We start from the raw sequence: 11,770 nt of genomic DNA, 5'->3' as shown, positions 1-11,770 counted from the left end.
AACATGCAGGAGATGGGTGGCAGCTGTGCCCCAGTTGCTGACTCCTTCATTTCCCAGTCAGAAGGTCATGGGATCAAAGACCACTCATGAGATTTGAGCACACAATCCAAACTAACACTGCACTGTGGTACTGAGGGAATGTTGCACTGGCAGAAGTCCTGTTTTTCAGTTTAAACTGAAGCCCCAGGTTTGAAGAAGAGCAGGAGAATAATCCCTGGTGTCCTGGCAATATCTACCTGTATTACTGAAACAAAAAATAACTTGTCGTTGTCACTTATTGTTACTTATAGGAGTCCGCCATGTGGTCTTTCTGCATTATGTGACTGAAGTTCTTATGCTGCAAAAGTGACCACATGAGCAAACTTCATTGGCATATATTTCATGAAACTTTACTCCCACCAAATAAAAGACCACCTAAGTTCCCTTTCTGACCCCCAGGTTAAACAAATCTGCCACTACCATGCCTCTCAAAAAGTCCATGCTCACCCCTTCATCTTGCAAAACACCTGCAGCCTCCCATTCCTCGCCAATGTCCATCAATGTGTTATAATTTCTCAAATGTGTGTTCACATGATATTTGCATCTTGTAACCAATTGACCTTTTAAGAGATTAATGAAATGCGATCTCATTAAAATTTACAGGAATTATGTGGCTAGACAGGGTGAATGTAGGTAAGAGGCTTCCAATGGGGAAAAGGTTTAGTATAGAAGCCTACAATGCAGGAAGAGGCCATTCAGCCCATCAAGACTGCACCGACCCTCCAAAGAACATCCCACCCCTCACCCCATATCCACTTAGTTTGCACACTATATCGGGCAATTTCCCACAGCCAATCCACGCAAACTGCACATTTTTGGACTGTGGGAGGAAACCCATGCAGACAGGAGGAGAATGTGCAATCTCCACACAGACAGTTAGTCAAAGCTTCAAAGCTGGAATTGAACCCAGGTCCCTGGCGCTGTGAAGCAGCAGTGCTAACCACTGTGCCAACCAGGTAGTACCAGATAGACATTCTCAGATTAATAGGCAGACCATTTAAGACTGAGCTGAGGAAGATTTTCTTCTCTTCAGAGCAAATGAATGTTTGGAATTCTTGAAGAACTGTGGGAGTTCAGTCATTGGATATGTTCAGGGCACAGGTCCATAGAGTTTTAAATATTAAAGGCATCAAAGGATATGATGAGTGCTTTGGAAATAGTGTTAAGGTAGATGATCAGCCATGATCTAAAAGTCTGCATCCCATAATTAAAAGAAAATCCATCTGCTTGGATTTAACTTAATTTCAGTAATTTCCTCAGCGTCCACACTTTGCCAAAGTAAAAATCCCCATTCCCCCAACACTGACCTGATACCAGTTGAACTTCCTTCCTCCAAAACCTTTCAAGAACCTTGATATCCCAACCATGCAGGAAGCCAAAAACTGCGCTTGGTGGATTCAGAGATGTTTATCTCTTCGTAACAATTTAATCAGAACAATGGGATAGCTGGCACCTTTGGAAAAATGTTTGGAATGTTTTGTTCAGTTAGACCATTACTTTTTAGGTCAATAAAATGTCTAATTTCATGAGCTTATCTGGGGGGGAGCAGATATTATATGTGGGCACTTGGATGCCATGCAGAATGAAAGAGGGATGTGTGCCCTCTGTTAAAATCATATCATTGACAGGCACTTTTGGAGCATAGAACAAGAACTTTTGCTTATTGCGTGACTTTTAAGGTAACACAGCCTTGGGATATCTCCTGACATAACACAATGTTAGGGTAGATGACCAGAAACCTGTTCAAAGATTCAGAGTTTTAAGGAGTATCTTATCGAAACAAGAATAGGAAGAGGTGAGAGTTTTCGGGGAGGAATTCAGTTGTTTAGGTCCATGGCAGCAGAAAGCATAGTCATCAAGAATGGAGCAATTAATATGAAGTAGCATTCTGTCTGGGTGCATAATGGCCTTGTACAGCAACTGCTCTGCCCAGGACCGTAACAAATACTGGAAGGTTGAGTGCACAGCACAGACCATCACAGAAGCCAATCGCCCATCCATGGACTCCAGTTACACTTCCCGTTACCACAGAAAGGCTGCCGACATCATCAAAACTGTCTCTCACCCCAGTAATGCTGTCTTCCAACCTCTTCCATCAGGTAGAAGACACAGAAACTTGAACACAAGCACCAACAGGTTCAAGAACAGCTTCTTACCTGCCATTATTAGACTGCTGAATGGACTTTCTAACTTCAAACAATGTTGATCTTGCTTTGCACACCTTCTGTAGAGCGGTAAATCTTGTGTGCTCACTCTGTCTGAGCACCCTATGATCTGTATGTCCTTGTTTGCTCTGATCTGCCTGTACTACTCGCAAAACAAAGCTCTCACTGTACTGAGCTACGTGTGACTACTATAAACCAAATCAAATCAAATGATAGGCCAGAACTGGAATAGTGCAAGTATCTTAAGCTGTGGGGCTGGAGGAAGAGATAGAGAATGGTAAGCCCATGGAGGAATTTAAAAATAGCAAAGGGAGCAAGCAACAGAGCAAGAGTGGCCTTAATCTTGGGTGCGATTCAATGCTCCTTTGCATACATTAACTCAGAGCCATAGCTCAAATCAGAAGGAGGTTCCAAGGAGCATCTCAACGTGATCCCAATTAGGAATATCTTCCTAGTTTGCATTTTCTCATTTGGAGAATTCAGGTGTGGAGCTCGCTCCCATAACCTCCAGAAGCTCTGACAGTGTTACAATTTGAGAAAGCACTAAGATCAGATAGACACCAGTTAACCTCTACTGAAGAACATCTCTACAAACTGAATCCCCTTCGAAGTATAGTGAAGTGCATACCTGGAGATAAGCACCTCCTTCTCTGGAACTCAATACACATCTGCAATTTCTATTTGATTAAAAGAACTCTTTACAAATTAGATTAGATTACTTTTAGATTAGATTACTTACAGTGTGGAAACAGGCCCTTCGGCCCAACAAGTCCACACCGACCCGTCGAAGCACAACCCACCCATACCCCTCCATTTACCCCTTACCTAACACTATGGGCAATTTAGCATGGCCAATTCACCTGACCCGCACATCTTTGGACTGTGGGAGGAAACCGGAGCACCCGGAGGAAACCCACGCAGACACGGGGAGTATGTGCAAACTCCACACAGTCTGTTGCCTGAGTCGGGAATTGAACCCGGGTCTCAGGTGCTGTGAGGCAGCAGTGCTAACCACTGTGCCACCGTGCCACCCACAAATGAATATCAGTATCCCAATGAGATTTTCACCACAATATGAGTTAAGTCAAGGCCATTCCCAAACAAATCAGGACTCATCTGTGACGGTCATATGATATGACCGAATGTGATTCAGTGGTTTGTTTCTTGACTATCACCTTGGTGCGCTCTTTCTCTCGCTCTCTCTTTCTCTCTCTCTCTCTCTTTCTTCGCTCTCTCTCTCTTTACATTCTGAGGATTTGGAGAACTGGAGGTCATGGAAAATGAAGAAAACTCTAACTGGTGGCTATTCATAGTTTGCCGTCACTTTCATTGATTGATTTTCATTAGCTAAGATGTTTCAGCTGTCTCTGAACTGTTTCAAAATTGCAGAAAGGCTTACTACCAATGTGCCTTTCTCTGCCTCAGAAATGAATGCTTTGTGCATGTAGGATGTCCAAAACATGAGAGAGTTATCAAATGCTTTCAGCACAGGAGGAGGCCATTGACCAACTGTGTCCATAGTAACTCTGCAAAAACAACCTGCCGAGATCCACTCCCTTACTCTCCTTCGGCGTCTTCAAAGGTTTCTCTTCAGATAATTATCCTATGCTCTTGAATCTGTCTCCACCACACCCTCAGGTAATCCAGATCCTAACCACTTGCTGCATAAGAAGAAGCTTTCCTCAAGTAGTCATCACCATGGTTTTTCAATCACTTTTGATTACCTCCCTGCATATTGGTTTTGCCACCAAAAGAATGTTTCTCCCTGTTCCGACCTCCCTTGTAATTTTGAATGCCTCTGTCAAATTTCCTCTGGTTTATCCTCTTCTCCAAGAACAGCTCCAGCTTCTCTTATTCATCCATAGAACATAGAACATTACAGCACAGTACAGGCCCTTCAGCCCTTGATGTTGCACCGATCTGTCATACCAATCTGAAGCCCATCTATTCCATGTACGTCCATGTTTGTCCAGTGACGACTTAAATGCACTTAAAGTTGGTGAATCTACTACCATTGCAGACAAAGCATTCCATACCCTTACTACTCTCTGAGTAAAGAAACTACCTCTGACATCTGTCCTATATCTATCACCCCTCAATTTAAAGCTATGCCCCCTCGTGCTCACCGTCACCATACTTGGAAAAAAACTTTCCCTGTCCACCCTATCGAACCCTCTGATTATCTTATATGCATCTATTAAGTCACCTCTCAACCTTCTTCTCTCTAACGAAAACAGCCTCAAGCCTCTCAGCCTTTCCTCACAAGACCTCCCCTCCATACCAGGCAACATCCTAGTAAATCTCCTCTGAAGAGAAACCTTTCCAAACGTTTCTACATCCTTCTTATCATGTGGTGACCAGAACTGTACACAATACTCCAAGTGCGGCCGCACCAGAGTTTTGTACAGCTGTCGCATAACCTCACGGTTCTGGAACTTGATCCCTCTATTAATAAAAGCTAAAACACTGTATGCCTTCTTAACAACCCCGTCAACCTGGGTGGCAACTTTCAAGGATCTGTGTACCTGGACAAGGATCTCTCTGCTCATCAACACTACCAAGAATCTTGCCATTAGCCCAGTACTTTGCATTCCGGTTACTCCGACCAAAGTGAATCACCTCACACTTGTCCGCATTAAACTCCATTTGCCACCTCTCAGCCCAGCTCTGCAGCTTATCTATGTCTCTCTGTAACCTACAACATCCTTCGTCACTATCCACAATTCCATCGACCTTAGTGTTGTCTGAAAATTTACTAACCCACCCTTCTGCGCCCTCATCCAGGTCATTTATAAAAATGACGAACAGCAGTGGACCCAACACCGACCCTTGCGGTACACCACTAGTAACTGGACTCCAGGATGAACATTTCCCATCAATCACCACCCTCTGTCTTCTTTCAGCAAGCCAACTACTGATCCAAACTGCTATATCTCCCACAATCCCATTCCTCTGCATTTTGTACAATAGCCTACTGTGGGGAACCTTATTGAATGCTTTGCTGAAATCCATACACGCCACATCAACCAGTTTACTCTCATCTATCTTTTTGGTCACCTTCTCAAAGAACACAATAAGGTTTGTGAGGCACAACCTACCCTTCACAAAACCGTGCTGACTATCCCTAATCAAATTATTCTTTTCTAGATGATTATAAATCCTATCTCTTCTAACCTTTTCCAACACTTTACCAACAACTGAAGTAAGGCTCGCTGGTCTATAATTACCAGGATTGTCTCTACTCCCCTTCTTGAAGAGGGGAACCACATTTGCGATCCTCCAGTCTTCTGGCACTATTCCTGTAGACAATGACAATTTAAAGATCAATGCTAAAGGCTCGGCAATCTCCTCCCTGGCTTCCCAGAGGATCCTAGGATAAATCCCATCCGGACCAGGGACTTATCTATTTTCACACTCTGCAGGATTTCTAATACCTCTTCCTTGTGAACCTCAATCACACCTAGTCTTGTAGCCTGTATCTCAGTATTCTCCTTGACAACATTGTCATTTTCTATAGTGAACACTATCAAAAAATATTCATTTAGTGCTTCCCCTATCTCCTCTGACTCCACACAACTTCCCACTACTATCCTTGATTGGCCCTAATCTTACTCTCGTCATTCTTTTATTCCTTAAATACCTATAGAAAGCCTTAGGGTTTACCCTGATCCTTTCTGCCAACAATTTCTCATGTCTCCTCCTGGCTCTTCTGAGCTCTCTCTTCAGGTATTTCCTGGCTACCTTGTAACCCTGAAGTACCCTAACTGAGCCTTCACATCTCATCCTAACATAAACCTTCTTCTTCCTCTTGACCAGAGATTCCATTCCCTTAGTAAAGCACAGCTCCAGCGCTCTACAGCTTACTCCCCGCCTGACAGGTACATACTTATCTAGGACACTCAGGAGCTTTTCCTTGAATAAGCTCCACATTTCTAATGTGCCCATCCCCTGCAGTTTCCTTCCCCATCCTATGCTTCCTAAATCTTGCCTAATCGCATCGTAATTGCCTTTCCCCCAGCTGTAACTCTTGCCCAGTGGTATACACCTACCCCTTCCTATCAGGACAGGAGAAAGTGAGGACTGCAGATGCTGGAGATCAGAGCTGAAAAATGTGTTGCTGGAAAAGCGCAGCAGGTCAGGCAGCATCCAAGGAACAGGAGATTCGACGTTTTGGGCATAAGCATGCCCGAAACGTCGAATCTCCTGTTCCTTGGATGCTGCCTGACCTGCTGCGCTTTTCCAGTATCCCTTTCTATCACTAAAGTAAACATAACAGAATTGTGATCGCTATCACCAAAGTGCTCACCTACTTCCAAGTCTAACACCTGGCCGGGCTCATTACAAAGTATCAAATCTAATGTGGCTTCGCCCCTTGTTGGCCTGTCTACATACTATGTCAGGAAGTCCTCCTGCACACACAGGACAAAAACTGACCCATCTATAGTACTCGTACTATAGTGTTCCCAGTCAATATTTGGAAAGTTGAAGTCCCCCATGACAACTACCCTGTCTATCTCACTCCTATCGAGAATCATCTTTGCTATCCTTTCCTCTACATCTCTGGAACTATTCAGAGGCCTATAGAAAACTCCCAACAGGGTGACCTCTAGGTAACTAGATAACTAAAGTTCCTCATCCCTGGAACCATTCTTATGCATCTTCTGTGCCTCATTTGTACGTCTTCACATCCTTCATAAATTGTGGTGCCCAGAACTGAACACGATAGTTAAGGCCTAGCTAGTGTTATATCAGAACCTCTTTGCTTTTGCACTGTAAGCCCAGCATCCCAATTGACCCCTGCAACTTTCAATAATTTGTCCAAGCCTATCCACAGATCCCACACAACTTACTTCACACCTTCTTCCTTCAAAAATGAATCACTTCATACATGCACTAAATTTCATCAGACACCTGTCCATCCAAGCATACATCCTTTCAAAGGTTAAAACTATCCTCTATAAGTGGTAGCCCAGATGACTTGATGCTATTGTGAGAGCTGCCGCATGTACTGCCACAGCAGCCCCTCTGCCTCCAGTCATCCCCCTAGCACTGTCTGAATTTCCAGTCACTCCAACTTGCTGAGCTCCTTGCCTTCGTGAAAGGAGACTGAGGAGGTTTATAAAATCATGAGGGGCATGGATAGGGTAATTACACAAGGTCTTTTCCTCCAGGGAGTGGAGCCTAAAACTAGAGGGCATAGGTTTAGGGTGAGGGGAAAGATTTAAAAAGGACCTTAAGGGCAGCATTTTCACGCAGAGGATGGTGCATTTATGGAACGAGCTGCCAGAGGAAGTGGTGGAGGCTGGTACAATTATAACATTGAAAAGGCATCTGGATGGGTATATGAATAGGAAGGGTTTAGATGGTTATGGGCCAGGTGCTGGCAGCTGGGACTAGATTGGGTTGGGATATCTGGTCAGCATGGACGAGTTGGACTGAAGGGTCTGTTTCCATGCTGTACATCTCTATGACTCTAAAGAAGATGTTCAGCTTCTCACTGATCCTGGCTAAATAATAAAGGAAGTAAATTAACTCTGGGAGTGGAGTACAGCCCCTGAAGGGGGTAGGGTAATGATAGAGAAGGGTGGAGTACAAACAGAGAAATAATAGGAGCATGTCAGCAAGGTGCAGCTTTCTGGATGTAGGTTTGCTCGCTGAGCTGGAAGGTTCATTTTCAGATGATCAGAGGCTCGCTGAAGATGTTACCTAGTATGGTGATGAAACATCTGAAAATGAAACTTCTAGCTGAGCGAGCAAACCTACATCCAGAACCTCAACCTGAGCTACAAACCTTGGCAAAACTCACTAGGTGCAGTTATCATCGTTGGGCAATTTTAATCTGCATGTGAAAAATCACATGGGCAAAAGGAGCTTACAGAAGAAATGTTTCCAAGATATTTTCTTAGAACAGTGTGTTCTGCAGCTGACCAGAGAGCAGGCTATACTTAGACCCTGTAATGTGCAATTAGTTGATGACTGAATAGTGAAGTACCTCGAAGTAGCAGCACTCATAACCTGATTGAATCTTACTTTTCTCTTCCTGAAAATGAATGTTAGTCGAGATCAAATAAATGGAATAATGAGGGCAAAAAGCAGAGGTAGCTAAAGTGAACTACCGACTTAGGCAAAGGGATAAATCAGTTACACTGAGGCAGACACTGATGGCCATAAGTCCATGGGACGCACAGGCAGTAGATCAAGTTTGCTCTGTCATCCAATGAAATCCTGGTTTATTTAATACCCTTCAACTCCATTTTCCTTTGTTTTCATCATGAACCTTTGATTCCCTGACTAAAAATCTCTCTTAGCCTTGAGTAGACTTAATGATCCAACTTCAACAGTCCTCTCTGCCAAAGAGATTCACAGCCTCTGAGAGAAGAAATTCCTTTTCATCTCTGTGACAGCCTGATTACACTGAACTTCTCTGAGATCTCTGCTACAGTATATGTGATAATAGTTTCAAGCATTTTCCTCATGACTGCTGATTAGACAACTGTTTTAGCACCTCCTTATTCTGAGATTAAATCCTCTGGTTCAAGACTCTCTCATAAAGGGAAATCAATCTTGCCATATCTACCCTGTCAAATGGCCGAAGAATCTTGCCTGGTTCAATAAGATTGCCTCTCATTTTTCTCAGCACAATTTGAAAAGAATGTAGTTAACAAAGTAAATGGCAGTCTAAAGAGAGTGAATTGGGGATACTAATAATGAGAAATAATCTGATGGTAGGTGAATTTAAAAAAGAAATACGGAATTGTCTTCACTGCAGGGAATGCAAGTCACATCCCAAACAATAGATATTAGTCAGGAAGTAGCAGGGAGGGAAGAACTCAAGGAAATTGCAATTCTAAGGCAAATGGTTATGAACGAATTATTGGAGCTGTGGATGACAAGCACCTGCGTCCTGGTAGATGTCAGGACCACCCTATGGTCAGAAAAGTAGTGGCCAGTGAGGTGGTTAATGCATCAGTTTTAATTTTCCAAAATTCCCTCGAGTTTGGGAAGGTACTACAGGCCAGTTGTCTAATCAGCAGTCACAGGAAAAAATGCTTGAAACAATGATTACATAAGTTATAGCAAGGATCTTAGAGAAGTTCAATGTAGGGGTGGCACAGTGGCTAGCACCACTGCCTCACAGCGCCAGGAACCTGGGTTCAATTCCAGCTTTGGGCGACTATCTGTGTGGAGTTTGCACATTCTCCCCGTGTCTGCGTGGGTTTCCTCCGGGTGCTCTGGTTTCCTCCCACAGTTCAAAGACGTGCAGGTTAGGTGAATTGGTTATGCTAAATTGCCCGTAGAATTAGGTGCATTAGTTAGGGGGAATGAGTCTGGGTGGGTTACTTTTCGGAGGGTTGGTGTGGACTAGTTGGGCCTGTTTCCACACTGTAAGGAATCTAACTAGGCTGCCAACATGGTTTGGTGGAAGGGAAACCATGTTCAACCAATTTATTGGACTTCTTTAAGGAAGTTCCATGGATAAAGGGAAACCAATGGATGCACTGTACTTAGATTTCAAAATGCACTCGATAAGGTGCCACTTCAAAGGTTATTGATAGGAAACTAAGAGGTCATGATGTAGAAGGTACTGTATTGACATGGATTGGAGATTGATAGCTAACAAGAAACAAAGATTAGACATTCTTGTTTGGCAAGATGTAGTGACTGATGCACCAAAGTGATCAGTTGGGATCTCACCACTTTACAATTTTTATAAATGACAGAAACCAACCACTTGTAAGAAGGTGCAACAGTGCCCTTTCTTCATCAGGCTGCTGAGGAAATTCAGCACGTCCATAAGGACCCTCAACAACTTTTACAGATACACCAGTGAAAACGTACTGTCCAGATGCATAATGGCCTGGTACAGCAAATGTTCTGCCCAGGACTGTAAGAAACAACAGAACGTTGAGTGCACAGTTCAGACCATCACCGAAGCCAACCTCCCATCCATGGACTCCATTTACACAGTTTGCTGCCTCGGAAAGGCTGGCAAGATCAAAGACCTGTGGCACCCTGGCAATGCTCTCCTACAACCTCTTCCATCAGTCAGAAGATACAAAAGCTTGAACACGTGCCAGCTGATCCTAGAACAGCTTTCTCCCTGCAGGTATGAGACTGCTGAATGGACCTCTCTAACTTCAAATAATGCTGATCTTGCTAATGTTGATTCTTGCCTGACCCATGCCCTGTGTGGAGTAAACTGCATGTTTTTGTCCAAGTTCTTTTCATCCTATGATTTGTATGTACTTGCTTATTATGAGCTGCCTGTGCTGCTCGTAAACAAAGCTTTTCACTGTACTTAGGTACATGTGACAACCAATCAATCAACTTGGTTGAAGGAAGTTAAGACACGCTAAATTTACTGATGACACAAAGATGGGTCAGAAAGTGAGTTATGGATAGGACATAACAGAGCTATAGAAGGCAACCTGATTGAAATGTGGGGAGATCCTGAGGGGTCTTGGCATAGTGAACGTGGAGAAGATGTTTCCTCCTGGGTGTCAATCTAGACCTAGGGGTCACTGTTTAAAAATAAGGGTCGCCCATTCAGATAGAGACTTGGAGAATTTGTTTCTCAAAGGTCATGAATCCTTGGAAAACTCTGCTTCCACTGTATTTTGAGGTAGAGTCTTTGAATATTTTTAAGATTGTTAGACTGATAAGCAAGAGGGTGAAAGGTTATCAGGGAAGGCAGGAATCAGATCAGCCATGATCCAAATGATTGGCAAAGCAGGGACAAGAGTTTTTCTGCCCATTTACCAAATGTCTAGATTATTTCAGATCCCTGCTTCAGCGATGTGCACAGGCTGTTAGCAATTGGCTCTCATACCTCGTTCATGAAGAAATTAGATTACTTAGTGTGGAAACAGGCCCTTCGGCCCAACAAGTCCACACTGACCCGCCAAAGCGCAACCCGCCCAGACCCATTCCCCTATATTTACCCCTTCACCTAACACTACAGGCAATTTAGCATGGCCAAATCACCTGCACATTTTTGGACTGTGGAGGGAAACCCACGCAGACACAGGGAGGATGTGCAAACTCCACACAGTTAGTCGCCTGAGGCGGGAATTGAACCTGGGTCTCTGGTGCTGTGAGGCAGCAGTGCTAACCACTGTGTCACCATGCCGCCCATGGTCATATCTTTTGATTCTCCTCAGGTCCAGATTCTTTCCTTAAAGTAGCTGTGCCTTATTTGGTAATACTTGCCCTTCCAAGCCAGAAGATTGTGGATTCAAGTCCAAAGGCTAGAGCACAGAATCGAGGTTGACATTAAGTGCCAGTAGTGAGGGAGTACTGCACTGTTGGTGGCTCCACCTCTGGCATGAAACAGCAAATCCCAAGTGTCCTTCTGCTGTTTGGGTCCAGCCAAATCAACATCATGACCTCATCTCAAAGTAGGTCTCCTCGTCAATATATATTCCTCAACCAATATTGCTAAATCACAGGTTATTTTGGTCATTGTCAATGACCTGGCAAACTGGTTCCCACATTTTCTACAGTATAACAGTGTCTGCATTTCACAAGTTATACTATAATGGTTATACTTCCATTTATTTGCAGCG

This window comes from Hemiscyllium ocellatum, chromosome 7 (assembly GCF_020745735.1).
Source record: "Hemiscyllium ocellatum isolate sHemOce1 chromosome 7, sHemOce1.pat.X.cur, whole genome shotgun sequence".
NCBI lineage: Eukaryota > Metazoa > Chordata > Chondrichthyes > Orectolobiformes > Hemiscylliidae > Hemiscyllium > Hemiscyllium ocellatum.
Note: the sequence above shows the minus strand (reverse complement) of the source record.